The sequence below is a fragment of the Mus caroli genome, chromosome 5, assembly GCF_900094665.2.
Source record: "Mus caroli chromosome 5, CAROLI_EIJ_v1.1, whole genome shotgun sequence".
Classification (NCBI taxonomy): Eukaryota; Metazoa; Chordata; class Mammalia; order Rodentia; family Muridae; genus Mus; species Mus caroli.
In genome coordinates, this window is record NC_034574.1 from 44,328,180 (window position 1) to 44,355,635 (window position 27,456).

General features: G+C 38.3%; 1 pseudogene; it reads left to right on the forward strand.

Annotated features, from left to right (window-relative positions):
- Positions 1-27,456, forward strand: part of LOC110295522 — a 155,353-nt pseudogene that overhangs the window by 84,608 nt on the left and 43,289 nt on the right.

The window sequence follows — 27,456 nt, forward strand, 5'->3', positions numbered from 1 at the left end:
TATGTAGGCCGGATTTCTCTCTCCCCAACCAGAGCAGTCTCCGAAATTTAGAGTTTTAAAGTCAATGCACAGCCTGTCTCTGCAGTGTTTGCAAAGGCCAGAAGAGGGCATCAGATTCTTTGGGACTAGGGTTACACAGAGCATTGTGAGCTATTATATGAATGCTGGGAATTGAACCCCATTTCTCTGGAAAAGCAACAAGTGTTCTTAACCCCTTAGCAAACTCTCTAGCAAAACATTTGTCTATGTTATCTCTTGTTTCTAGATCTCCAAAGTGACCTGAACATCTGGTCTTTCAGGTGGGAATGAATAAGCCTACTTTGGAGAGAAGTCAGAGATTTTCTCTTAGTTTGGTTGGCAAGGGATGCCTGGTAACTGTGTTTGGATGTTTTCTCTAGGGCCATTGTATGTTCATGGAGAGAATGGGGGAATAATGGATAGCCAGGAGGTAGCTATCTTGTCTAGGAAGCTTACCAAAACTTCTAGTGTCTGAAGAGAAGCATTCCTCAAAATACTCCAGCACCTGTAAGTCAGCCCCTGATAGAGTATTGAAATAAGCTTCTGGGCTCATAGTGCTAGTTGACAGTGGAATTCAGTGTTGTTCTTAATGGCCCCATGGCCATCCTCTCCATGGCCTTGTCTTTTTACAATTCTCACATTGCTCACACTGCTCTATCACTCCATTGGGAACTAAGTGTTGTTTCTGTCACAATTTCAGAGACCCTCCATTGTGTGCATTACTGGCTAACCATGTCCTACCTTTTCAATTGTGTACCTGACATTGTGTAGAAGAAAACCAGCAGTACTACAAATAGAGCCATCAACATCTGGCAACGTGACTGCTTCCTGGGTTTCTTGCTTAACTGTGTCTTTGTCACAACTAGATGTGTATTGTACAAGACAGTTGTTTAGATGGAAGTTGAAAGACATTTACCTGAAGGTAATACTTATTATAAACCTTGAGAGGGAGGAAGAAAACCATTCTCAGAAGAAAATGGAAGTTATTCAAAGGAATGAGCATGTGTAGACAGAAGTGGTACTTATCATTTTAGAAGGTAAAATTCTGACCAGAAAAACATTTTGTAATTTTGAATTACATACCTATTATTCAGTAAGCACTCAGTACACATTTGAATAACAAGGGGATAAGTCTAGATTAGTCGGAAAACTGAATCACTTTTGGGAATTTCTGTAAAATATTAGAATGATATCACCATTGTGTTTTATTAAAATTTTAAGGATGTAATAATTGTTTGATTTCCATAAAATATATTTCAAATACTGAGATTATACATGGGTATTACTTATACCCTTTGTACTGGCTAGTTTTGTGTCAACTTGACACAGCTGGAGTTATCACAGAGAAAGGAGTTTCAGTTGGGGAAATGCCTCCATAAAGTCCAGCTGTAAGACATTTTCTCAATTAGTGATCAAGGGGGAAAGGCCCCTTGTGGGTGGGACCATCTCTGGGCTGGAGTATTGGGTTCTATAAGAGAGCAGGCTGAGCAAGCCAAAGGAAGCAAGACAATAAAGAACATCCCTCCATGGCCTCTGCTCAGCTCCTGCTTTCTGACCTGCTTGAGTTCTAGTCCTGACTTCCTTTGATGATGAACAGCAGTATGGAAGTGTAAGTTGAATAAACCCTTTCCTCCCCAACTTGCTTCTTGGTCATGATGTTTGTGCAGGAATAGAAACCGTGACTAAGACACCCTTCTCTTCATCTTTTCTTGCATTGGTAACTAGGGACTTTGCACTTTGAAAAGAGTTCCCCCAGTGATTTCATAAGTTCTGATTCTGAGATGGCAACTTCTCACTTTGCTCATACTTCTTACTCAGTTCGTACCTCAGGGCAGTTTTCAATTTGTGACTCTCCTACTTCATCTTCTCAAGTCGCTGGGATGATAGGCTGAGGCAAAAGCCCAGGTAAGCTGTTTTGAGAACAGTAGATTACTTACTTACTAACTTTTAGGTTATCTTTGTATAAATATGGTTACTTGCTCTGTGCCTCAGTTTCTCCATTTGAATAGAAGAATTGGATTAGATGCTTATTTTGGGAATCCTGCCCAAATTAGAACCCTGTGACCCTCTAAGTATTCTTTCCAAAGAAATATACCTTTATTAAGACTCTTGATAATTTTTTAAGCAATGCAATTAAGCCTAAGAAATTATAATTAATGGTCTTCAAAAAAGTCATTCTTTGTATCCAGCCATTTTGAATTTTAACATCATTCTTATTTGAACATTAAAATTAGGCCTTGATATTCAATGCACTGCTTCTATTGATACTGATGTAGGTTCTAGTTAACATGTTCTCCATCTCCAATCTGCATGTTGCCTCAATCACTGATACTAAAATGAACCTTGTTTTCCTCCATTCGAAAGTTATCCTTCTAAGTTTGTAGAGTCATTTGTTCATCTTGCATTCAATCCACACAATCACTGTGAAGACCATAGAGTTTCACAAATGAAATTGGATGGATTTCAGCAGAGAACATCAGTGGCTAAATCCTGAAAACTCTACCTGAGTCACTGTGTAAGGTGACATCATCCTTCAGACATCCTCAAGGCCATTGCCATCTATCTGTCAAGTTTTAAGACAGGTATGTATGATTTGTTGAATTTTTCTACTAGTGCCTAATTTAATTCAGCTAGGCAGTGCAGTTCTATTAACTTCCCGTATATTTAATGTGACCAGGAAACTTTTGTCCCTGGGCAATATCCGGAATTAGAAGGAAGGATCAAGCTGAGGCAATCAGAACAACCACTTCTGTTCAGGCTTTGCATAGGGAAAGTATGTTTTTCTATTGGGAATTTCAAACACAGTTCATTATAGCCAAGACTGCTTTTGCCTCAAGTTATCATCTATATAGCTTTTTCTTCAATACAAAAAAATCTAGCTGCATGGTTCTGTGGATCTAAATAGTCCCTTTTAGAAGAGAAACTCACCTGTAGAGGTTACCTGTAAATGTTATGAGAGGAGGAGGGGAAGGATTTTCATCTACCTGGATAGGGTTGTCTCCTCACCAGTAAGGTGTCCCTCATGGGCTAAAGAGATAGCACATCCTGGGATTCCTTTATGCTATTCTGAATTTCAACTCCACTTTTCTTATTGTTTAGGAAAGACCTTTACAACAGACACTTGTAGAAGCAACATAGCTGCTCTGGCAAGGAATATCCAAAGACCTAGGTCTATGTGATCTGGCTGAAAGGTAGACATGCCACACACCATTAATACCTCTGACTAGAATACAGACACACGCAAAGCACATATCTTTAATCCCAAACAATGAAAGTAAATTTAGTTTGTAGAAGGAAGCATCCATGTTTGAAAGTGATATCTAATTCAGGTGCAGACAAAGTGATGTATTGGAGAAAGATTTGACAGAGTCAGAGATGGAATATGCACAACTCTTAGGAAGACAGTGCAGGAAAGAGGGACTACTTAAAAGCAGTTGCGAGTGAGTGAGAGAGAGAGAGAGAGAGAGAGAGAGAGAGAGAGAGAGAGAGAGAGAGAGAGAGAGAGAGAGGAAGCAGATGTAAATAAATTCAGTCAGGGCAGTTCATTCAGGGCAGCTGAGTTTGTGAGTTCTGTTCAGTTGGTGAAGTTTGTGCAGTGTAAGTCAGCAGAGGCAGTTGAGGATAGAGAATATGAAGGAGTCAGAAGGTTAGAACAGTTTGTCAGAACTAGTGTGAGGCCAAGAAGAGCAATTCAGTGAGAAGCCAAGAGAAGCCGGTATGAATTAGTGAGCTCAGAGAGGAGTTTGGAACAGAACAGCTGAGTTGGACCAGTCAGTGAGAGTTCAGGACGAGTAAGCAGTAAGGAGGCTGAAACATTCTAGGCCTAGGTTAGTAGACAGATGCTGGAAGCTGAAGCATTTAAGATTTGGGTTAGCAGAAGACTGGATTGTACAGAGGCTAGTGCAAGGGATAGGTAGAACAGAGAAATAACCACTCCGGGTTCAATCTACATCATGTATTTAGACAGCTTGGGTATGGCTCTCATCTCATCTCTCTTCATCTGAGGAAATAAAAGTTACTTTTACAGACACTGACTCTTTAGAGGTAAGCAAAACCATTATGGGTAGGAGAAGAGAAAGCATTTGAATCATGAGGGATTTTATGGGAGCTGGCAAGTAAAAGCGAATCAGAAGCCATAACAGTTTCAGGTGAAAAAAATGAATGATTCTAGAATTAGAAAGTAGATAATGGTAATGGATACGAGGAATAATATGTGGGAGCTAACTTCTCTGTTCTCATAATTGGAATCCATTTTTAAAAACGAATATAAACTCAGCCCCAAATCTTAAGTTAATTGTTATTGACCATGTTCTGTGAGTAAGAATTCAGTCAAATGTGTTTCACAATTTAAAATGAACAGTAATATTAGAATTGGACTACCACATAAAGATGAATAAACAAGTCTGTTTTAGAGTATATTAACCAGCAGATGAGTTTTAACTGTATGGGGGCTATATTGAGCTAGTTTCTGAAAAATAATTTTCTCCTAAGATGTTCAGGTTATGATACTTTATATTAACATTTCTCATTTTGACTTCAACATTTATTTCATGTGGTTTGGAAGTGGCTCCATGGGTAAAGTTCTTGCTACATGGCATGATCTGTGTTCAATTCCCAAGTCCCATGTGCAAGACATGTACAACTGTAACACTAGCCCTAGGTGGTGGCAGGATAGGAGAGAATCCCTTGACCTCTTGCTGGCTAGCCAGTCTATCCAAGTGATGAGTTCCAGGATCAGAGAGTGGCCTTGTCTGAAAAATAAGGTAATGAGGGATGGAGGAAAGACTCTAGATGTTGACATTTATACTATACACATCACATGTACACACAGGAGAGCATCCTCACCCCAGCCAAGAGCATTCCATAGACAACACACACACACACACACACACACACACACACACACACACACACACACACACTTCTTAACCCACATGTACTGTCTTGCTACATTTATGGCTGCTACATGGATTCTGGCTAAAAATATTCTTCAACCCTTCAAGATAAACAAACAGCATGGTCCCCAGTTGTGTGTTCATTCTGAGTATCCAGGCTGAGACCTCCATAAATAACTTTTTTATAACAAAGATTTGCTTACATGAGCCTATCCTTTAAAGACAGATTGGTGTTCAAAAGCTTTGGTACCCTGTCATGCTGGGCAAGTTACTATGTTTCCATGGACTTCAGTACATCATCTCTCAAAATTCGCTTTTGATGAGGATTGATGATATACTTCATATCTCAGGAAAATGCTTAGCACATAAATCCTCCAAATACTAACTTTTTCCTCTGAATTCTTTGTTACCAAGCCTCTATTAACCAAGATCTTAGAAAAACTGTGACTTCCTGCATAGTCATCAAGCCTAATAATTTATGCTCCTCCTGATGACCCTGAAATGCATTCTGAATAATTAGAGAAAGATTAAATTATAATCAGTTTAGTTGCAATGTTAAGTGTATTTTAATTTATTCTCATTCTTTTAAAATTTTGTAATCCTTCTACATGTGGCAACAATTAACAAAAAATATTTGATTAGCTAGAACATGGCATTTCCTATCTGATGAATAAAGAGTTATTGTATATTGTTGGATCCATGCTCTATCCTCAGAGAACTGAAACCTTTGGTGAATGGGTACATTTAACATTGGTCTGTATCTATTCTTAGAACCAATGTATTGATGTATGTAGAAATTCTAGAATGAATCTTTGATATCCTTGAACAAGAGTCAGAAAGTCTGCACAATATCCTCTGGGCATATTGCTTTGATCACTGGTCTTATTCCTGGACATCTCTTCTGATTGAGATCTGATATGGAAGTAAGCCTTCCAACCTAAAGGTTGTCTGCTTTCTGTGACTTTCTGAAGATAGGTATCTTAACACTCACAATCAGGGTTTCCAACTACTTTTGCCCTGATAAAGAATGTTGCAGGTTGTTTTCAAAGGGTTTAGTCCAACCTATAGTGGTATAGCTCTTACTGCTTGTGTTAGTTAGGGTTTCCATTGCTGTGAAGAAACACTATGATCAAGGCAACTCTTATAAAAGACAACATTTAATTGGGGCTGCCTTACAGGATGATGTTCTGTCCATTATCATCATGGTGGGGACCATGGTAGCTTCCAGACAGACACAGTACTGGAGAGGATGAGAGATTTACATTCTATTCCAAAGGTGACCAGGATAGGACTGTCTTCCAGGCAGCCAGGAGAAAGCTCTCAAAGTCCACCCCTAAAGTAACACACTTCCTCCCACAAGGCCATTCTTACACAACAAAGTCACACCTCCTAATAGTGCCATCCTCTGGGTCAAGCACACTCAAAGCACCACATTTTACTCCTTGGCCCCCATAGGACTGTTCAAATATATGAGACTATGGAGGCAATATCTAGCCATAGCATAATGCAAAACACATTTATCCTAGTTGCAAAAGTCCCATAGTCTGTAACAGTCTCAGAAATGTTTAGTGTCCAAAGCTCAAAGTTTCTTCTGAGATTCATGCAATCTTTTAACTGTAATCCCCTATAAATTCAAAATAAAAAAGCAGATCACTTACCTCCAACATTACAGGATAAAGTCTAATCTAGGCTTTTTGATTCTTCTTTTGTCAATGTAATTAATCTGAATCTTTGTACTTTAGCCTCAGGCAGACACTTCAGACAGGACATAAAGCAGCTATATTTTTCACCAAAATATCATAAGAGCAGACTCTAGGCCACATACTAACATTCTTTTCCTTTGAAAACTCCTAAGCCAGGCACACACAGTTCAACCCCTCCCCTTAAAACAATGTCTTCCATATTCCTATTAGGATGACCCATTAAGCCCTACTTAAAGCATTCCACCCCTTTCTAAATCCAAAGTCCCCAGATCTTCATTCCTCCAAATTAAAAAAAAATGGTTTAGGCCTGTTCCATCAATGCCCTACTCCTGGTACCAACTTCTGTCTTAGTTATTATTTCCATTCCTGTGAAGAGAAACCATAACCAAGGAAACTCTTATAAAGGACATTTAATTGGGACTGGTTTATGAGTTCTGAGATTCAGTCCAATATCATTATGGTGAGAAACATGGTAGCTTCCAGACAGTTATGGCGCTGGAGGAGCTGAGAGTTCTGCATCTTGTTCCAAAGGGTACCAGGATAAGACTGGCCTCCAGGCATCTAGGAAAAGGCTGTTAAAGCTCACCCTCAGAGTGATATACTCCATCCAACAAGGTCACCACTACTACAAGGACACACCTCCTAATAGTGCCACTTCCTGGGCTGAGCATATTCAAACCACTATACTAGTTCTCTAGCCAAATCATAGCTCTTCAACTATTGTAGACAAGTTTTGTGTTTTTAAAACCACATTTACATTGTAGGATGAACTAAATTCTCTTGAAATCTTGATTTTGGTGTATTTAAGTGGTCAATTGCAATATTTTAACAAGTATGTGGTTTTTTTTAAAAATATGACATTTGAGTGTAGAATAAGGTCACCTAGCAGAACAAATTAAATTTTGTTAATATAAAATGTTAAAATTCATGGCTTTTCATAAAATTGAAGCTATTAGCACTCTTTTTCCATATTGACATACTAGTCATAAAGATATCATATTAAACATGAATGTTGGGCAATCTTTGAAGAGTACTTTATGTCTTTTCTTTAGCTATTAATATTTCTAGTAACAGATTTTATATAAATGCATATAAACACATTTACCCTTAATAATTTAATGTTTTCCTTTATTGAATGGAAACTTGCTTTCTTTAAAATGTCTTCATTTTATAGTTTTGTTAAATATTATATTGCTAAAAGATACAGGGTTAAACTTTCTTATTTAGATAATGGTAACTAGGACAGCTCTGAAATGACAGCTTAAATATGATGAGAGTTATTAATTTTGTAAGTTACTGAAGATGTGGTATTGTATATTTAGGTTCTTGGTAAAAAGAAGTACTGGACAGCAATGTGCTGTGGCTGGAGATGTAGCTCAGTTGGTAGAATGCTTGCCCAGCACAGGAAAGGAAAAGAAGTGAGAATAGCACAGGGCCTATGCCACAATTGTTGACATGGGCCCAGAGAGATTAACTGTCAGTCAAACAAGTAGCTTTCACATTGTACTCCATGGTGTATTGTGTTCTATAATACCTTTGGGGACCCTGTTAGGATGCATAGAGGGAGTATGAGAAAGTAGGGCCCCAGGGCACCTCAGTTCTTATTGGTTGTATATATTAGGAATTCAGAAAAAATTCATTTAAAGTAAGATTCTTGCTAAAAAAAGAAGAAGTAGAAAACCACTGAGTAATTGGGACCTCATTACCAGAGAAGAAGAGTATCATGGATCCTTTGGGGAAATGAAGATGAACTTCCATTCTATTTAACTTAAAAAATGAGTTATTTAAACACACACACACACACACACACACACACACACACAGAGAGAGAGAGAGAAAGAGAGAGAGAGAGAGAGAGAGAGAGAGAGAGAGAGAGATACAGGTACCCATGTAACTCTGGCCCATATTTTATTCATGTCAATATTTTACAATTAATAAGTCATTATTGACCTGTGCTTTTGTGACTTTCTAAAACTCTCTCTTTTCCTACATCTGTATCAAGGGGTAACCATTATCCTGAAGTTATTCTAATTTGTGCTGTTACACAAATAATAACCCCCTATACATTCAGCTTTCTTCATTATGTTCTTTGAGGTCTGTCCATGCTAGTAGTTAGAACTTCAGTGGATTCTTTCTAAGGGATGTTTAGTATTCTAATGTGTGAATAGATCATATTTACTCATTTAGTGCTGATAAACATTTGAGGTCCTTTTATTCCTTTTATTCCTTCACTGTTTTGCACAGGACTGTACTTCATATCTTTATGCAGCTCATTTGCTTAAAAGGCATGCTTTACACGGGGATTATGAACTTCTAACCCACATGATATCCTTGTGCTACAACAGAGCCTGCATTCTCAGAAATAGTCTGCAATATTTTCTAGAAAAAGATTATAGAACTTATGAAAATCTGTGAAGCTTTTTTTGTTATCAAGGATAGATTGGGTAAACCCTACATCACTATAAGCTGCTGTTCTGTGTGTACGTGACTATGCAGTGCAAAAATGAATATAACAGAGTTTTGGACGATTAGTGTACCCTTAGCTTAGAGGCTAAGGCTGTGCTGTGGCCTGGAGATGTAGTTCAGTTGGTATAATGCTTGCCCCACATACAGTAAGGTCCAGGTTCCACCACATGATTCAGGCGTAGTGACACAGATCTTTAATATCAGCCCTAGGAGGGTCAGAAATTCAAGATTATTTTTAGCCACATAGTGAATTGTAGGCTAGCATTTGATATGAGACAATGTCTCAAAAAATGCTCTCATCTCTCATATGCAGATTTTTCTAGTTAATGCAGGGCCCAAGAAAAATTATACATCCTCCATTTGGAGAAGACAAGAGCATGTGGACCATGGGCAGGGCCATATGGTATTAGACAGAAATATCATCTATCAATTTTGTCTCATTATGGAATACTAACCTCAAGCCTCTTGAAGATAGACATAGACAATACAGGCCTTTTTCTGGCTTTATGAGCTAATGTAACACTATAGAACCCAGAAAGGGAAGAATCTCAAGGAAGGTATATATTTACCCTTAGTCTAGGAAACTCAACTGCATCTGGCTCAAGTAATGCTCTGTGGTCCTTCTCCAGGGGCTAATAATTCAAGCCCAGCCTCACTAAAAAGCAATCAGTTATGTATTCTCACAAGGCAAATTCTCTCAGGAGGAAACCATTCCCACAGCAGGTAATAGAATGCCTTTTCTGTTGATTATGGAAATTTAGTTGATGTAGTTGATGTACTAGGTTTTTTTTTTTTTTAAATTATTTTTATTGCTGAGATAAAACACCGCAATCAAGGCAATGTACTAAAGGAAGATTTTCTTTAGGCTTACAGTTCCAGGGGACAGGAGTCCCTCACCATCACAACAAAGGATTATGGCAGCAAGCATGCATTTTGATGGGAGCATTCTGACAGAATGACCTGAGGGTTTCCATCTACAACCACAGCAAGCAGAGTGTATAAAATGGTAGTGGTCTTTAAACTCTAAAAGCCTGCCCCCAATGACATCCTTCCTTTAGCAAGGCCTTATATTCTGACTCTTCCCCTAAAGCTCCATCAGCTGTGGACCTAGTATTCAAGTGCCAGAGTCCATGGGAGATGATCACATGCACACTACCAGGGCAGGGGATACATTCTTACCTGTTTTGGAAATTACCATGCTGATAGCAAAAGGCTTGTCACTAGATAATGCATAAAACAGTGTAGTAAAAGATCTCTAGGTACCTGAAATGTCTTTTTTCTTAATCATGTCCCACTTTATACTTTAATTAATGATGTGGGCGAAGAGTGGAGAAGATGCATTTCAAATTTACAGACGACGCTACTTGTAGATATCTAATGCCCCAATGAAAGAGAAAGAGCTAAAACATGGTAGCTATTGACTTTTCTATGATTTGTTTTTCTCAAATAGATCTTAAATGTTATTGTGTTACAGAACCTTCATGTATAGGCCTTACTTACAATTAATGTCTGCCCATTTATCTGAAATTATATCCTAGATTGGTTCTCTTACTTACCTCCATGGATTATAAACTAAATAAGAAAAGAGATTTTGTGGCTTCTTGTTTCAGATTATGGACATTTAGTGGACATGCTAGTTAATGCTTTATTGCTGTGATAAAACACCATGAATGAGGCAACTTACCAAAGGAAGATTTTATTTCGGCTTACAGTTCCAGGTGGATGAGAGTTCATCACCATCACAACAAGGGAGTATGGCAACAAGCAGGCATTTTGAATGGAACATGTTGACTGAATGAGCTAAGTGTTCACGTCTGCAACCACAGGAAGCAGACAAGGACATAGACTGTTTTCTGGTCCATAACAAGAACTTACTGCATATTTGTTGACATTGTGAAAGTAAAGTGGACATTATTGATGAATACAGAGAAAGGCACAGGCTTGTTCTGACCCTAAGCTTCGAGATGAAATTTGGAAGGACAAAAGACAACAATGCAGGAGTGTGTGTGTGTGTGTGTGTGTGTGTGTGTGTTTGGTGTGTTACATGAAGGGAAAGACATAAATGGTTGTTTAAAAGGTTTCCTAAATTAATATATGATGTTGGCACTTTTTAATATCTGGAATTTTTCTTCAATTCCAGGACTCATTGAGCCCTATTATTAGTATTCAAATTTGAAATCATAGTGAAAAAAATGGTATGTTGGGTCCTAAGTGCTCTCTGATAGAGAGGGACCTTGCAGGCTCTAACTTGTTACAGTTATGTAAGAAGAACAGAAAGAAGATCCAAAATATTTATTTGTGTTTTCTGAAGGTTAGAATTCGGGTGAGTGGGAACCCCATTATACCAACTCAGGTTTTGGCTTAATGTAAAGCAAAGCATTCTAAACATTAGAGAGACAGAATAAGGGAAGAAACATCCTTAGGAGGTCATTAGATATCTGTCAATAGATGGCATGGAAGCAGATGTCAGACACCCATCTGTCAGAGATGCTTTAGCAAAGATATCTGGCCCACAGGGGAGGGTCATTCCACAAGTGTCTGCAATCACTTAATAATTATTGAGTACCCACAGCATGCTTGCTTCTGTCGGGGATATGGAAATATATAAGGCACAGCTGCTGTCTGGATGCGATCACCTCTGGATTCTAATTTTAATGAATATTTGGATGTTTCAGCCAATGTCCTGATTAAATAATCACAGATTCTAAATTGGAACAGCGTGGAGCAATGGGGTCTCTTCATATTCACCACAAAACCAGCAGTCATTGACTTGAAGTCCAGCAGGATGTTTATAGTATATGTTGCTTTGTGCGTGCTTCCTGCTTTTATCATCTGGTCTATGCTGTAGCTTAGCTTTTGTGACATGAGAGATCACAGCGTATAAAAACCTTAGTTTCTTTGCTTCATCTCACCTTTCTTCTGGTTTTGCTAAAAGTTAATCTGATTTCTGAGTTTGAGATGATGTGTGTTAGATTTATTTAGTGAAACTGTCAAGGTAAATATTTTTGCATTAGAATTGAACCTCTTTTCTAATTCCCATTGATGACAGAGGCATGAATTATAAAGTAGAGACTTTATAGAATTAGAAGTAAGCTCATTTAATTCTTTAAAGTCAAGCCTGTTCCAATCAATCATAAAGTGTTTGACATGGAAACCCACTTCAGTAGATTAATAAACAAACATCATGCTAGAACACATCAATTTGGATGCTGCCCTATGATTCTAAACTTTTGTCTAAATTCAATGATAAGGATCCCACGAATCCTGTAGCGCCTTCTGCTGGTGTCCAAGCACAATCACAACAACCTAAAGGAATGCATTTCACTCTTACACTACTCAGCTATTTGGACTCTGAGTGATCTCTAGCCTTACATGTTTAATATTTGCTTTTATTAATATATTAAAACACAAAATACTCAATTCATCTTTTTAAATTTTTATTTATTTTTTAGTTTTTAGTTTTTCGAGACAGGGTTTCTCTGTAAAGCCCTAGTCATTCTGGAACTCACTTTGTAGATGTGGCTGTCCTCAAACTCAGAAATCTGCCTGCCTCTGCCTCCTGAGTGCATGGACTAAAGGTGTGTGCCACCACGCCCGGCCTTTCTTTACTTTTTACTTTTTAAAACTATCTTTGTGTATTCACTTACATTTTTTTTTATTCTGGAGGAGGTACATGTACCACAGTCCCAGAGGTTGGAGGACAATTTATTGAGGTTGCTTCTCCTCTTCCACATGTAGGTTCTGCATGTCAAACTCAGGTTGGCAGCCTTGCCAGCAAGCATCTTTATTCACTGACCCGTAGCACTGGCTCCTTCAGTGATTTCTAAAGTTTTTCTCTGTAGTGTGAGTTCTTCTGGAAAATTTGTCTTTGTGTGTGACTTGTTTTCATTCATTGTCCTTGCAATTAATCGAGCTAAGAATCTTGCTCTTCAGATAGACTTAAGATGGTTCAATTTTGAAGAAGAAAAATGCTGTTGAAAAAGCTTTTGAAGGAGTCAGCTTTGTCAAGCAATTGTTCTGCAGTTGTTAAGGCTGATAACATTTGGACCAAGGTCCAAAATGTGAATTATGGCATGTAAATGTATGTGTGTGTGAGGGGGGGACGGGGTCTGGTGCTCATGCACATATGTCTATATGCATGTGGTTGTCTCAAGTTGATACTCGGTGTCTTTCTCCAATGCCTCTATATTTATTATCATGGTATCTCAATGAACCTGGAACTCACTGATCCTGGCTAGTTTAATTAGCCAGCTTGCCCTGGAATGCCCTGTTTGCCTCCTGAATACTGGACTCATAGGTGGCTGCTACACCTGCCTGCCTTTTATGTGTGTATTCTGGAGCCTACTAGAATCCTCACACTTGTGTAACACATGATTTGTCCACTGAGCCACCTCTCCAAACTGGAAAAAAATGAAAAGGTTATTACCCGAGAAAGCAATAAATTTGGCAAATTAAAAACATTAAAGTGGAAATCTGCATGATCTGGGAAGAAAACATCACCTTCCTATGGCTCCCTTTTTAGATTTTCTGTTTTCTGTTCCAGGTAAAGGAAAGATCTGAAGCACTGCTTCTTAATTTTAGCTTCACACTGAAATCACCTGGGGAGATTTAAACACTACTAACACCTGAGTTCCATCCTCAGGGATGTTAATTTATATGTCTGAAGCACTGTCTGGGCATTGGGGGTTTTTTATGAGTTCCCAGGGGATGCTAATGTGCAGATAATGCTGAGGATCACTGGTCTAAGGGCTTTGATCAGCTAGTATTAAAGAGAGAGCTAAAAACCTGGCATGTGGTTATTTGTGCAGGGCTGTTGGTCTGGAACATAGACTACTTGTCAGTCTGAAAGTTGGAACAAAGGAACCAGCTTGTGAGAGAAACTTATGCTGCCACTCTCACTTCTATTGGGTTGTTATTAAATGGTAGATAGCCCCTTGAGAAAGATTTTAAAGGTGTTATTTTTTTTTAACAGCCAGTATAATGCTTCTAGATCTTTTGTGAACTGACTTATTTGAGAGTATATTTCTATTGAACTCTATGCGAAGAACAACTTGAATGACTCAAATTCCTCTCTGTCACTTTCATTACAGGAGCACACACACACACACACACACACCCCAAATGATATTAAAAACAAATTTAGAAAATTTTATGCTCTCTATGAAAAAAAAATACCTCCCTTCTCTATTGATCTTCATCCTATTTCTTTTTCTAACTAAGGATGAGTTTGTTTCTCTTGGACTTTAGTGTTGGGGGAGAGCTGTCTGTAGAAATCGAGCATTTTCATGCTTCTCTGTTAATGAGCAAGCAGCAGTGTCGATGCTTAGGAGAATACATGTTCTTTAGACTTCTCTTTTTACTCTAAGTAGGGCCTTAAAAATTCATACTCTTTAATCTTTATTAATAAGACCTACACCTGTTGTTCCATTGTCTCCAAAGAAAGTCTCTCTATGTAGTTATTTATATTATAGTAATATATATTTTGTGTATATAAGTGATTAACAAATAGAATATTATATTTCCTGACTCTTTTCTGGAAAGCAGTTGTATCTCTGACCATGGGTGGAGACATGACATTCTGGTAAAGAATAAAGCCATACTACGGTCCTTTCCCTTAATTGTTAAGCCAGGTGAGCCTGACAATCACAGACAAATGTTCTTCTAGGAGATGAAACTTTAAAACAACAGTATAAATTCTTTTTCATTTTCATTATAGATTGGGACAGTGACCCTCTGGCTATTGCCTACCATCACCCTGGTCAGTGTATTCTATAACAAACTGTATCTTCTCTGTGATGCTTCTGTCGTCTCTGAATTCATTTGATCTAAAACACAGGGACCAGAAAGCTGAGAGGAGGCCAGAGCAAGCTCTCATGACAAGTCAACCCAATTCTTCATGAGTTCCAGTATGAATCTAGGTTCTCTGTAGTGTGTAGTGTGTGTTTTAAAATATTCTGTATGGATAGGGGAACTGCAAGAACTAAATGCGTTTGGTCACACTAACAATTTAAAACCATCACAGATCTTCAGAATTTTGTTTCTGATACTCAGATTCTGTTGATGTCCTTAGGATACATGCAGTTGCAGTAAGAAAATTGTTGAGTCAAACAGGTTCATGCCTACAATCATTATTTTCTAGAAATTAGTCTTTTTTTCTTAAAAGTTGCAAGGATAGCAGCTTTGCTATATTTTTATTAATGTTGAATGTTCTTTTTTAAAAAAACAAACATATACAAAGCATACCTTTGATTAATTTGATATGATACATTTATTTGCATGTCTGGTTTTGTAGTTTTCATTTATATCAATCACCAAGAAGACTAAATATTTCATATGAATTCCTTTTGTTGGGTGAACACTTATATCCTGAAATTATTTCTGTGTAGCTTTTATGTTTGGCATAATTTTAAAGAAAATGATAGATATTTTAATAAATAAATGTCTCATTTTCCAGCACTCTCCAGGAAGTTATTTAGAGACAAAATGATTCTTCTGAATGGAGTGATGTCTTTTTGATTTATGTTTTTTAAACACTGATATACCTACTGTGATATTCAATTCAGTTTTTACATACTCTTGTGTTCTTTGTGTTTGTATGTATGTACATGTGCATATATTTATATATGCATATGGACACAGAAGTGTGTGTGCACTTGTGAATTTGTGTAGGTGTGCAGACATGAGGTTGACTTTGAATGCCTTCCTAGATTCCTCTCTTCCCTCACTTTTTGTTTTGACTTTTCTTGCTGAGGATCATATCAAGACCTTGAAAATGTTAAGTAAGTACCTTACGTAAGTTACAGGCAAGTCTTCTGTGTTTGCTGTTGTTAGTGATGGTCTTTTGTTTTTGTTTTTTCAGGCATGGTCTCTCACAGAATTTGGAGCTCACCAATCAGGCTAGAGAAGTTATACAGGAAAAGTCCTAGAGATTCTTGTACATTCACTTTCCCATGCCAGAATTACAGGACTGTGGTACCTTGGTATATCCATCATCAACACCCATTATAAGTGAAGATGTGATGATGGAGAGAAGATAAGACTTGCTCCATTCTAACTAAAGCCCATGTTACTTTATCCTTCCTTCAACATAGGTAAAATTTAACCTTTTCTTCTGTGTCCCAAGAAAAGGTAAGCATCTTGCTCTGTATTTCTGGGTTTCTGTAACTCTTATCTCTGGGTGAAAATATGTTTTCTGGATTTTGCAGTTGGGATACATTGAAGGTGTGATATTATAAGCCAAGATATGAACAAAGAAAGACTAAGAAAATTAACATTCAAGATACTTTTCTAGTTTTCATTGAACTTTTTAGTAAACTATTAGGATACTTAAGTGTAAAATATGTAAAAATTCTCTGTTCTTTGGGGAAATGACCATTTTTAAGCCTCCATTTTATTTCCCATTTTTATTTCTTGGCAAATCGTTTGCTTCCCCCACATGCTCTTCTTTCCTCATTACCTTTATACACCCTACTACCCTTTCACCCTTAATGTTCTTTCTATTTCAAAATGGATTTTCTATAAGGATACAGGCATAATTTAGACTGCCTTCGGATAGTTTTGTATAAAGATGAGAATTGTGTTACATACTGTTCAGTCTTAAGAAATAAAAATGATTGTAAAGTTTGATGCAAGGAAGCCACCCATATTTTAAAATGAAGGTCTTTTTGTACTAGCAGGAACCATGGAAACCCTTTAGTCCTTCCTTCTTGTTTTAGAGATTAGAAGAGATCACACACTCATTATGTCATGGGTAAACTCTTCTGTACTCAGGTATCCTGCATCCTTGTTTCATGTTTCATGCATCCTTCCTATTTTCTGCATTAAGTTGAGCCAACTTTAGCAGATTATAAGGCATAGTAGAGATCACAAGTTTAGGGTATGATGGATGTGGGTCTAAACCAATCCTGATTTCCCTGTCTTAGATTATGGGCAAGTCACTTTTCTATGACAAATTTTGGTGCTAAATAAGGCTAATTATGTTCACCCCATAAAGTTACCATGAGGGTTGAATTATATTATTTTTATACATAGCTTAATACTTGGTCACAAAGTAAGTCTTTAAGTAGTAGGACTTGGTTTTATGGGTACCTTTTTTGTGCTTGCCTCTCTATTTAGATTGTGAATTCCTTGAGCCACTAGCTCTTTCTTCATCTCTCCATGCTCCACACCATGCCCTAATACATCATATGATGGCAGTAACAAGTTTCCAAGTAACTTAGGAGTGATACCTCTCACTTGTTTTTCTTTGTACCCTCTCACACAACTGAACTTAAACAACTAAGTCCACACACATATCTTCTTTTATTGCTTCCATGTTCCCCTCTCTATTTCTATTTCACCTTTTTTTTTTTAAATATTGATTTTTTTTAACCCTCCAGATTTTATCCCCATCCTGGTTCACCCTCTGACTGTTCCCCATCCCATACCTCCTCCCTATCCCCCTAACCCCACACCCCCACCCCAATCCCCACTCCACCAGACCCCTAAACTCCCTGGGGCCTCCAGTCTCTTAAGGGTTACGTGCATCTTCTCTGACTGAACCCAGACCCAGCAGTCCTCTGCTGTATATGTGTTGGGAGCCTCATATCAGCTGGTGTATGCTGCCTGGTTCATGGTCCAGTGTCTGAGAGATCTAGGGAATCCAGGTTAATTGAGACTAATAGTCCTCCTACAGGGTCACCTATCTCCTCAGCTTCTTCGAGCTTTTCCCTAATTCAACCACACGGGTCAGCAGCTTCTGTCCATTGGTTAGATACAAATATATGCATCTGACTCTTTTAGCTGCTTGTTGGGTCTTTTGGAGGGCAGTCCTGATAGGTTGTTTTTCTTTTTTAAGAACATAATTTTGATATTTTCAACTGTTGATATTCAACAAACAGAATAGTTATTTTAAGATATACTTCATTGTTATGTTTTCCTTTTCAATTCTGATTTTATTAATTTGGATACTGTCTCTATACCCTCTGGTTAGTCTGACTAAGAGTTTATCTTTCTTGTTGATTTTCTCAAGGAACCAGCTCCTAGTTTTGTTGATTCTTTGCATAGTTCTTTTTGTTTCTATTTGGTTTAATTCTTTCCTGCCATCTACCCCTCTTGGGTGTATTTGCTTCTTTTTGTTCTAGAGCTTTCAGGTGTTCTGTAAAGCTGCTAGTGTAAGCTCTCATCAGTTTCTTTTTGGAGGCACTTAGAGCTAAGAGTTTTCCTCCTACCACTGCTTTCATTGTGTCCCATAAGTTTTGGTATGATGTGTTTTCATTTTCATTAAATTCTAATATGCCTTTAATTTCTTTATTTCTTCTTTGGACAAGTTATCATTGAGTAGAGCGCTGTTCAGTGTCCATAGCTTTCTTTGTTTTTGTTGGTATTTAAGACAAGCCTTAGTCTGTGGTGATCTGATATGGTGCATGGGATTATTTCAATCTTCTTGTATCTGTTGAGACCTGTTTTGTGACAGATTATATGGTCCATTTTGGAGAAGGTACCATGAGGTGCTGAGAAGAAGTTATATTCTTTTGCTATAGGATGAAATGTTCTATAAATATCTGTTAGATCCATTTGGTTCATAACTTCTGTTAGTTTCACTGTGTCTCTGTTAATTTCTGTTTCCATGATCTGACCATTGATGAGAGTGGAGTGTTGAAGGCTCCAATTACTATTGTGTGTGTTGCAATGTGTGTTTTGAGCTTTAGTAAAGTTTCTTTTATGAATGTGGGTGCCCTTGCATTTGGAGCATAGATGTTCAGAATTGAGAGTTCATCTTGGTAGATTTTACCTTTGATGAGTATGAAGTGTCCTTCCTTTTCCTTTTTGATAACTTTTGGTTGAAAGTTGCTTTTATTAAATATTAGAATGTCTACTCCAGCTTGTTTCTTGGGACCATTTGCTTGGAAAATTGTTTTACAACCTTTTACTCTGAGGTAGTATCTGCCTTTGTCACTGAGTTGCCTTTCCTGTATACAGCAAAATGCTGGGTCCTGTTTACATAACCAGTCTGATTCTCATTATGTCCTGGACTTCCTAGATGTTTTAGTTTAGGAGCTTTTTGCATTTTGCATTTTCTTTGACTTTTGTGTCAATGTTTTCTATGGTGTCTTCTGCACCTGAGATTCTCTCCTCTATCTCTTGTATTCTGTTGGTGATGCATCTATGTCTCCTGACTTCTTTCTTAGGTTTTCTATGTCCAGAGTTGTCTCCCTTTGGGTTTTCTTCATTGTTTTTTACTTCCATTTTTAAATCTTGGATGGTATTGTTCATTTCCTTCACCTGTTTGACTATGTTCTTCTGAATTTCTTTAACGGAGTATATATGTCCTTCTTAAAGTCCTCTATCACCATCAAGATAAGTGATTTTATATCAGAATCTTGCTTTCCTGGTGTAACGGTGTATCCAGAAATTACTATGGTGGGAAACTTGATGCCAAGTAACCTTGGCTTTGTGTTGCTTATGTTCTTATGCTTGCTTCATGCCATCTGATTTTCTCTAGTGCTACCTGCCCTTGCTATATCTGACTGAAGACTCTCCTTCTTGTGATCATAGTTCGGTCAAAATTCCTCAGAGTTCAGCGGTCTCTGTGATCATGTGATTCTGGGATCCTCTGATCCTGAGATCCTTGTTGTGTCAGAGCTCCTGGGAGTCAAGCTGCCCCTGGAAACTGAGATCCTGATGTGATCATGCTTCTGGGATTCTGTGATCCTGTGATCCTGTGTACCTGGGCTTGTTAGAGAGCCTGGGTGTTGAGGTGTTTTTTTGTTTATTTGTTTGTTTGTTTGTTTTTTGTTTGTTTGATTTTTTGGTTTTTTTTTGTTTGTTTGTTTTTAATTTTCTTCATTTACATTTCTCTGAAAGTCACCTATACCCTCTGCCCACCCTGCTCCTCAACCTACCTACTCCTGCTTCCTGGCCCTGACATTCCCCTGTACTGGGACATATAATCTTTGCAAGACCAAGGGCCTCTCTCCATAGTGATGGCTGACTAGGCCATCCTCTGCTACATATGCAACTTGAGACACAAGCTCTGGGGGGTGCTGTTTAGTTCATATTTTATGGGTGTTGTCAGACTGGCTGTGGAGTTAGTGCCTGAGGTCTGTTCAGTGCACTGGCCCAGACCAGCAGGAACTCGTGCCAGGCAGAGTTCCTGAGTGCCTGGGTCCCACTTATCCCCCCTATTTCACCTTCTTAAAGCAGCCAAGATTATCCTCTTACATATGATGTCATAGCATAAGATGTAAGTTTTGTGCTTGGAAGTTACGGATATATATTCTATATGAATTAAGAGTCTATTGTCATCAGTGAAGAGTATGCTCTGCTCTCATAGAGAACCTGGCTTCTGTTCTGGGCAACTACTTGGATGGCTCACAGTTATCTATAACTCCAGATTCAAGGGATCAAACTTACTTTTCTGGCCTTTAAGGCACCTGCAGTCACATTCACTTACCACAGACAGACACATATTCACAAACATCATTTTAAAAAGTAAATCTTATAAATAGAACATCTCCTGTTGGTGCTCCTCCCTCCTTGCATTTCCGTAACAGCCCACCCAGTGTTTCCCAAATACTCCATGCATATAAATGCCTAGAGGGAGGGTAGAGTAAGGGATTGTTAGCCCATCCATTCCTTGTGGTATGTGTGTTGCAAATTAGATCTTGGAAAACCATTAATTTTTTTTCTAGTGAGTACTTTAGGTACTGTCTAAAAGAAATATAAAACATGCTGAAAATAAAAGGAACATAATCAAATTTTACAAAAGAAGTTATAATGTGTATTATGTTATGTGTGATATATTATAATGTACATTATGTATTTTATTATATATTATATATCTAGACTGGTGATTTACAAGAGTGCCAATTTCAAGGGATTTTTAAAGAATTTAACCTAGACTAGAAAATCAGTCAAATTATTCACAACAAAAATGGAATAGGATAGTGCTGAGTTCTCTGGGTTACTAATCTGACTAGAATATTTTCTTCCTGGATTTTACTATATCTAAGCTAATGTGTCCTCGAATCTCACTTTATTGAAGTGACTTTCTCTCTTTCCTATGGGGCACTACTGGCTTTAATTTCCTGGCTTTACATCTTCCAAAATTTCAATTACCTTATCCTAGAGATGGCTTTGGTGTCACATGCTAGTATTTTCTAGACAGTGTGCTCCATATGAACCCTACCTGGATTTTCATAGGGGACAACTCTGACTGAATGCGGTTTAAGGCAAACATAGCCAACTGAGAGACAAGTGTGTGTACAATCCCCAAATACTAGCCTAATGTAATTCTTGTGATTGGGTGAAATATTTACTTCAGAGTTACCCTTGGGCTAGGGTGAAAAGAAAAATTCTATGGTGTTTATCATTATCTCTATTCCCTGAAAGGAAGGTTTTGCCTTGAAATTGACCAGTTCTCCAGGAGGAAATAATAATAATGATATGTATGTATACATACACACATATAATTATATATATATTATCATATATACACACACATATATATGATAAAATCTCTTGATATGTATATATAATGTTTCATGGATTTATTACTTACAAGCTTACTGTGTACCATGTAAAAATGAAAACTCATATGAACTATTATTATGATCACACTTAGCCTATGCTCCATGCCACTATGGAATCCTAAAGTTCCATAGTATGAAAACAGAATCCATACAAGCAAATGCAGTTAAGTTAGAAGTATATCCAATCGTTCTGTTCTTGAAAAGCCATAGAAATTTGTATGCTCTTTGGTATTAGAAGAATTATGGGCTAGGACCCAAAACAACGAAGTGTAGAATAAAGTGGGGGCATTTTAACATGTAGTGACAGTTGTTATGGTAAGGTGGAAATAACTTTAATCTTAACAAGAACCCTGGGCCCTGTTTTCAAGCAGACTATGTGACAAATCATCCAAGCCTCTGTTATTACCTGGCAAATGTGGGTCACATCAGTTTCTCTATGCTGTAAGATATTTTGACTTACAGCTACTAGGAATGAAGAAGCTGTTCTTTTTCAATGCACAAAGATTTCTTCTGTGCTCATAATTAGAGTGGAGGCTGATGGTTTGCCTTGAAATTGTCCTAGATACCCAGAGCTGCTGCTGCAAGTTAGACGATTGTAAATGAAAGCAATGAGTTCAGGATTCCAGACTGTCCATTGCAACTTCCCCTTGCAGGCTGTGGCCAGCCATGGCCATGATTGGTAGGCTTGCCTATTTGGAAAATAAAGAATCACTAGCTTTCTTAAATATATAATTTCTTGTGGAATGGTTAAATCCAGCAACGTGCAAGAAACTGATACAAGAAATAAATGTCAGTTAACTAAAATATGGTTTGAAATACTATTGCCAAGGGCTCAGAATATTGATGTCCTTTAGGTGGCATATTTGTCTTTTTTGAAGAAACCAAGAGGCAGAAAGCACAAGTAAAGCTTAAAATGCATCCAGATGGCTCTGGCATGGTGAGGCCTAAACAGCTTTGTGATGTTGCAGTCTGCTGAACCCAGCTCTGTTACAATGGTTGCTCTTGCTTGCAGAAGAACTGGATAGCTGTCCCAATCCCTGGGATAATCTGGACATGTAGCTAAAAACTTGCAGTGCAATCTTGTTTCCTAAATCACATTGTGTCTTGGGAGAGGGTGAGCTGATAGAAGATTTCCTTCCCTTGTTTGCCCTCACCCTCTTATACATAGGGGCAATTCTCTTCACTCACCTGTTCTGATATCATTATTCATCCCTCTCCCACCTTCCTCAGTTCTGTCACCATGAGATTGTGTGACTCTGGGTATTCTGATAGTAACAGAGGTTTCTTCTGAGGACCTATATTCCCATGGCAATAGTTGTCTCTAGGCCTAAATGTTGGGGTGAAGGCATAGAGAAATTAGCTGAAGTGGTTTAAGACTAGGGTCATGGGGGCTTCTCTTCAAATGGGATGATGTATGTCTTGCTTTGTCTTTGTTGGATTCAGCCCTGGATGATGGGTGTTCAGTATTTAGGAAAGCTCACAGTAGTCTGGGACTCTCTTTTTGCACACTTTGACTATTTTCTCCCCCCAGGGAACATGCGATTCTCCAGAGTAAAATGAATTATCTATTTGGCTAATTAGCTAGGACATAAAAATATTCCCAAGAGGATCATCCCCTCTGAGGATGCTCTAATGCATCCTTATTTTTGCAGAGTCTATCTTTGCTCATTTTCTATCCTGCTTAGCCTACAGCACATGCCTCACAAGGAAGGTAGAACTGTCAAGTAGGCAAAAACCTCTTTCAACTTAAAAAAAAATCTTTCTCTTTCCTTCCTTGCGGTTACTCCTCACATTCAATTTCCACCTTACATCTTCCAACTCAACCAGTTGCCCAATTCAGGTTAGTGTGCCACTCAGCAACCCTGTGTTAGAATGATCTCTCCTTTGTACTATCCACCACACGGTTTGTGACCAGGGTGTATATGTGTAGCCAGATGAAATGTTGATATCATCACTTGGCTTTTGACTTTTTTCTTTTCTAGTGACCTCTCACCTCTTCTGATATCATCATACATTTTCTTTTGAATAATTCAACTTGTCCCCACTTCATTTACTTTATTTCTGCAAGAATGACAATACCTTTTGCCTCAGAGACAAGCTGTTATTGATTCCAATCAAATAAAATATCTCATTCTTGTGACACCCTGGAGCATAGAGGGTATCTCACTAAGAGACAAAGAGATGTGTTTCTATAAAGAGACATTTCTCTATGAGAGATACTAGAGAATGTCATAGGTCTTTTTGTGGAAGTGAAAAGAGATGTTTCATAGCAGAAGGGGAGAGAGAGAGAGAGAGANGAGAGAGAGAGAGAGAGAGAGAGAGAGAGAGAGAGAGAGAGAGAGAGAGAGAGAGAGAGAGAGAGAGAGAGAGAGAGAGATACACAGAGAAACAGAGAGATAGAGAGGAGGGAAGCATGGAACAATATATACCCTTCAAAGTCATTGCCTTTTGAATTATGACCATTTTTTTCCCAAACAGGTACTACCCAGTCACTGATAATCTAGCTCTGAATATCAATGTATTATGATGATGTCAATGTTTATATGATCCCAGTATCACAAGATATTGACCAAACTTTTGGAAAGGAATCTTTTGTGGGGATATGTTATATACAGTTAATAGTAAATATAGCTAGATTTTTAGAAGATGGATACAATGTTGTATTATTTGTGCCCATTATAGTTAGGCAACATTGTAGAAAAAAGAAGGTCATTTATTTCCCATTATTGAGGCTACAGAGAGCTTCGTTGGTATCAGTTTAGGTCTTGTGAAGATCTTATGGAGGATGGTACTATAGCTGTAGGAGTGTTGGCTTAAGAAAGAACTTATATCATCAGATAGGAAGCCAAAGATATATAGAGGACTGTATGAGTCCTCTATATGTGAGGAAGATAGTAACTCCTTTCCCAACCATGACCTCTGATGACCTCAGATCCTCCACTAAGCCTTACCTCTTGTAGAATGCTACTTTCTTCCTCATCCACCTCTCTCTTTTGCATTCCCCTTCACCTCCCCATTCCCTTTCTTCTACTGCATCCCCTTCTCCTCCTCATCTCATTCTCTCCTATCAATCTTGTTGTCATTGCAAGCAGCACCTATTGTCACTGAAACTGTGTTGGGACTAGGAGTCAGTACCTAGAGAGATTCAGCATGCCTGTTATAGGCAGTCAAAGTGCCTTGAGAGCAAAGGGAATCCAACCATGCTTTGAACTAGTTAACCTAGGAGCCTCCTGTATGGCTTAGAGGCATGAAAAAGAGGAGGCGTGGTTAGTGGGGTGTTCTGTTAGGTTGGCAGGTTTCACATTCTTCCTTTCTTCCAAAGCACCCTGTGCTTGGCTAGCTACACAGCAAACACTTAATAAATACTTGTAGATTAGTTATTTTACACTTGTTTAATGCCTTCCTTTGAAGTGCCTCCAGTTGAGATTGCTTCCACAAATCACATAATGTGAGATAAAATGCCCTATATACCTGTCAGTTTTCTCTGAGACTGTTGTCTAAGTGTTATATGCACTCAGTTCATGGACTGGGCGTTCAGTTGCTGGAAAAATAGAAATCACCCCATTAGTCATGCCTCTGAAAATTTCACATTCTATATTCCAGGTTCTGTGGTGGGTGATATTTAAAGCGTTATGTATTTATATTTTGGGCCATCTATTATATCACCATGACTGTATATTGCCTGTGGACATTTTGTGATCTCAGATCTAAGGAAAATGATGATCCATTTGTTATCACTTCCAAGTAAGCCAAAAAGACTGTACAAAGAGAAACACAGCTTAATTAGCACGTTGATGATTTGTATTACCCAGTGTGAAATAGCCACTGGGATTAGAGGAAGGATCCAAAGAAAAGGCAGCTTTGGAGATTTTTGCTTCTTCTTCTTCTTCTTCTTCTTCTTCTTCTTCTTCTTCTTCTTCTTCTTCTTCTTCTTCTTCTTCTTCTTCTTCTTCTTTCTTACTCTAAATTCACAACCCTATTTCTATGTCTGTAGTCTAAAATCCCCACCAGATACCATCACTGTCTCAGATTTACCACATTCCACAGGACCAGGTCAGGGAACTCAGCAATTCATTGATTCATCTCCCAGAGCAAATATCCTCTGCTTAACTATGTATAGTGGTTCACACTTGGTTTGTATAGTGTAGATGCCCTTAGACAGTGCTAGTACCTTCACTCTATGTTTGTTGAAAAGATTCCAATTAAAACCAAACAGATAGAGAGGACTAGAATATAGCTGTTGTTAGATGGCTTTATAATGGCCTGGGTTTGAATCAGAACACGGCCAAAAACCAAGTGTGATGGTTGTGCTTGCCTGTTATCTCAGTACTTGTGAGGAAAAGGCAGAGGGATTAGAAGTTCCCACTCACTTTTGTCAATACAGGGTGTTCAAGGTGAACCTGGGTTACATGAGATATTGTCCCACAAACCAAACTACCTACCTACCTACCTACCTACCTAACTAAACAAACAATGAAATCCACTTAGAAAACGTTCACAATGACTTGTATTATATCTAATACATTATAATCTACCTATCTGTCTGTCTGTCTATCCATCTGTCTATTTATATATGTTATGTATCTAAACACAGAATATTTGTTAAACTATGTCTTACATTGAATAATTATTCAACCGACAGGACACTCTGGGATCCTCTGTGAGTATCAGATTCATCTTGTTCAGTTACAAAGAAATGAAGAGAAAAGGGTTTAAGTCACAACAAATTTTTTATTTGATCAAGTGGCAGAAAGTTGACTCTACATTAGTGGAAATGAAACACTCACAGGGTTTGATTTCTTCTCTGTTCTTGCTTTTGCACATCTGTGGGCCGCCATCCATATACAGCCTGTGTCCTTGTGTTCAGTAGCAGATCCCAGGCTTGTACACACTAAGTTCAAGACGACTTTTCCAGCTAATGCTTGGCTTAGCTCTGAAGAGCTAAATTAAATCAGGAGCACATATTTGTACCAGTACGTGTAACTTTAGTTAGTAGTTTAGTTTAGGTGCTAGATGCATGGAAAATAGGCAAACCCCCAAGAGAAATTTACAAGATGATTCCAGGTAACATTGTAGCAGTAACAGAATGGAGAGGAGGTATTACTGGCCCTGCAGTAGTCCACAGAACACTGTGAATTACAACTTTGTAAGGTTGGTATGTCTTAGAAAAGCACTGTTATGTCTTTGGAATCCAGTTGAAATGGTAAGTACAGTTCAAGATAATTCTAAAGCTCTTCTGCCAGACAAGGAGATTTTGTGAAATTATTTTTTTAATTAGGTATTTTCTTCATTTACATTTCCAATGATACCGCAAAAGTCCCACAATGCCCCCCAACTCCCCTCCACGCACTCCCCTTCACCACTCCCACTTCTTGGCCTGGCGTTCCCCTGTACTGAGGCATATAAAGTTTGCAAGACCAATGGGCCTCTCATTCCAATGATGGCCGAGTAAGCCATCTTCTGTTCCATATGCAGCTAGAGATAAGAGTACCGGGGGGTACTGGTTAGTTCATATTGTTGTTCCACCTATAGGGCTGCAGACCCCTTTAACTCCTTGGGTACTTTCTATAGCTCTTCCATTGGGGGCCCTGTGATCCATCCAATAGCTGACTGTGAGCAACCACTTCTGTGTTTGCTAGGCCCCGGTTTAGCCTCACAAGAGACAGCTATATCAGGGTCCTTTAAGTAAAATATTGCTAGTGTATGTAATGGTGTCAGCGTTTGGAAGCTGATTATGGGATGGATCCCTGGATATGGCAGTCTCGTCTCTAGATGGTCCATCCTTTCATCTCAGCTCCAATCTTTGTCTCTGTAACTCCTTACATGGGTGTTTTGTTCCAATTCTAAGAAGGAGCAAAGTGT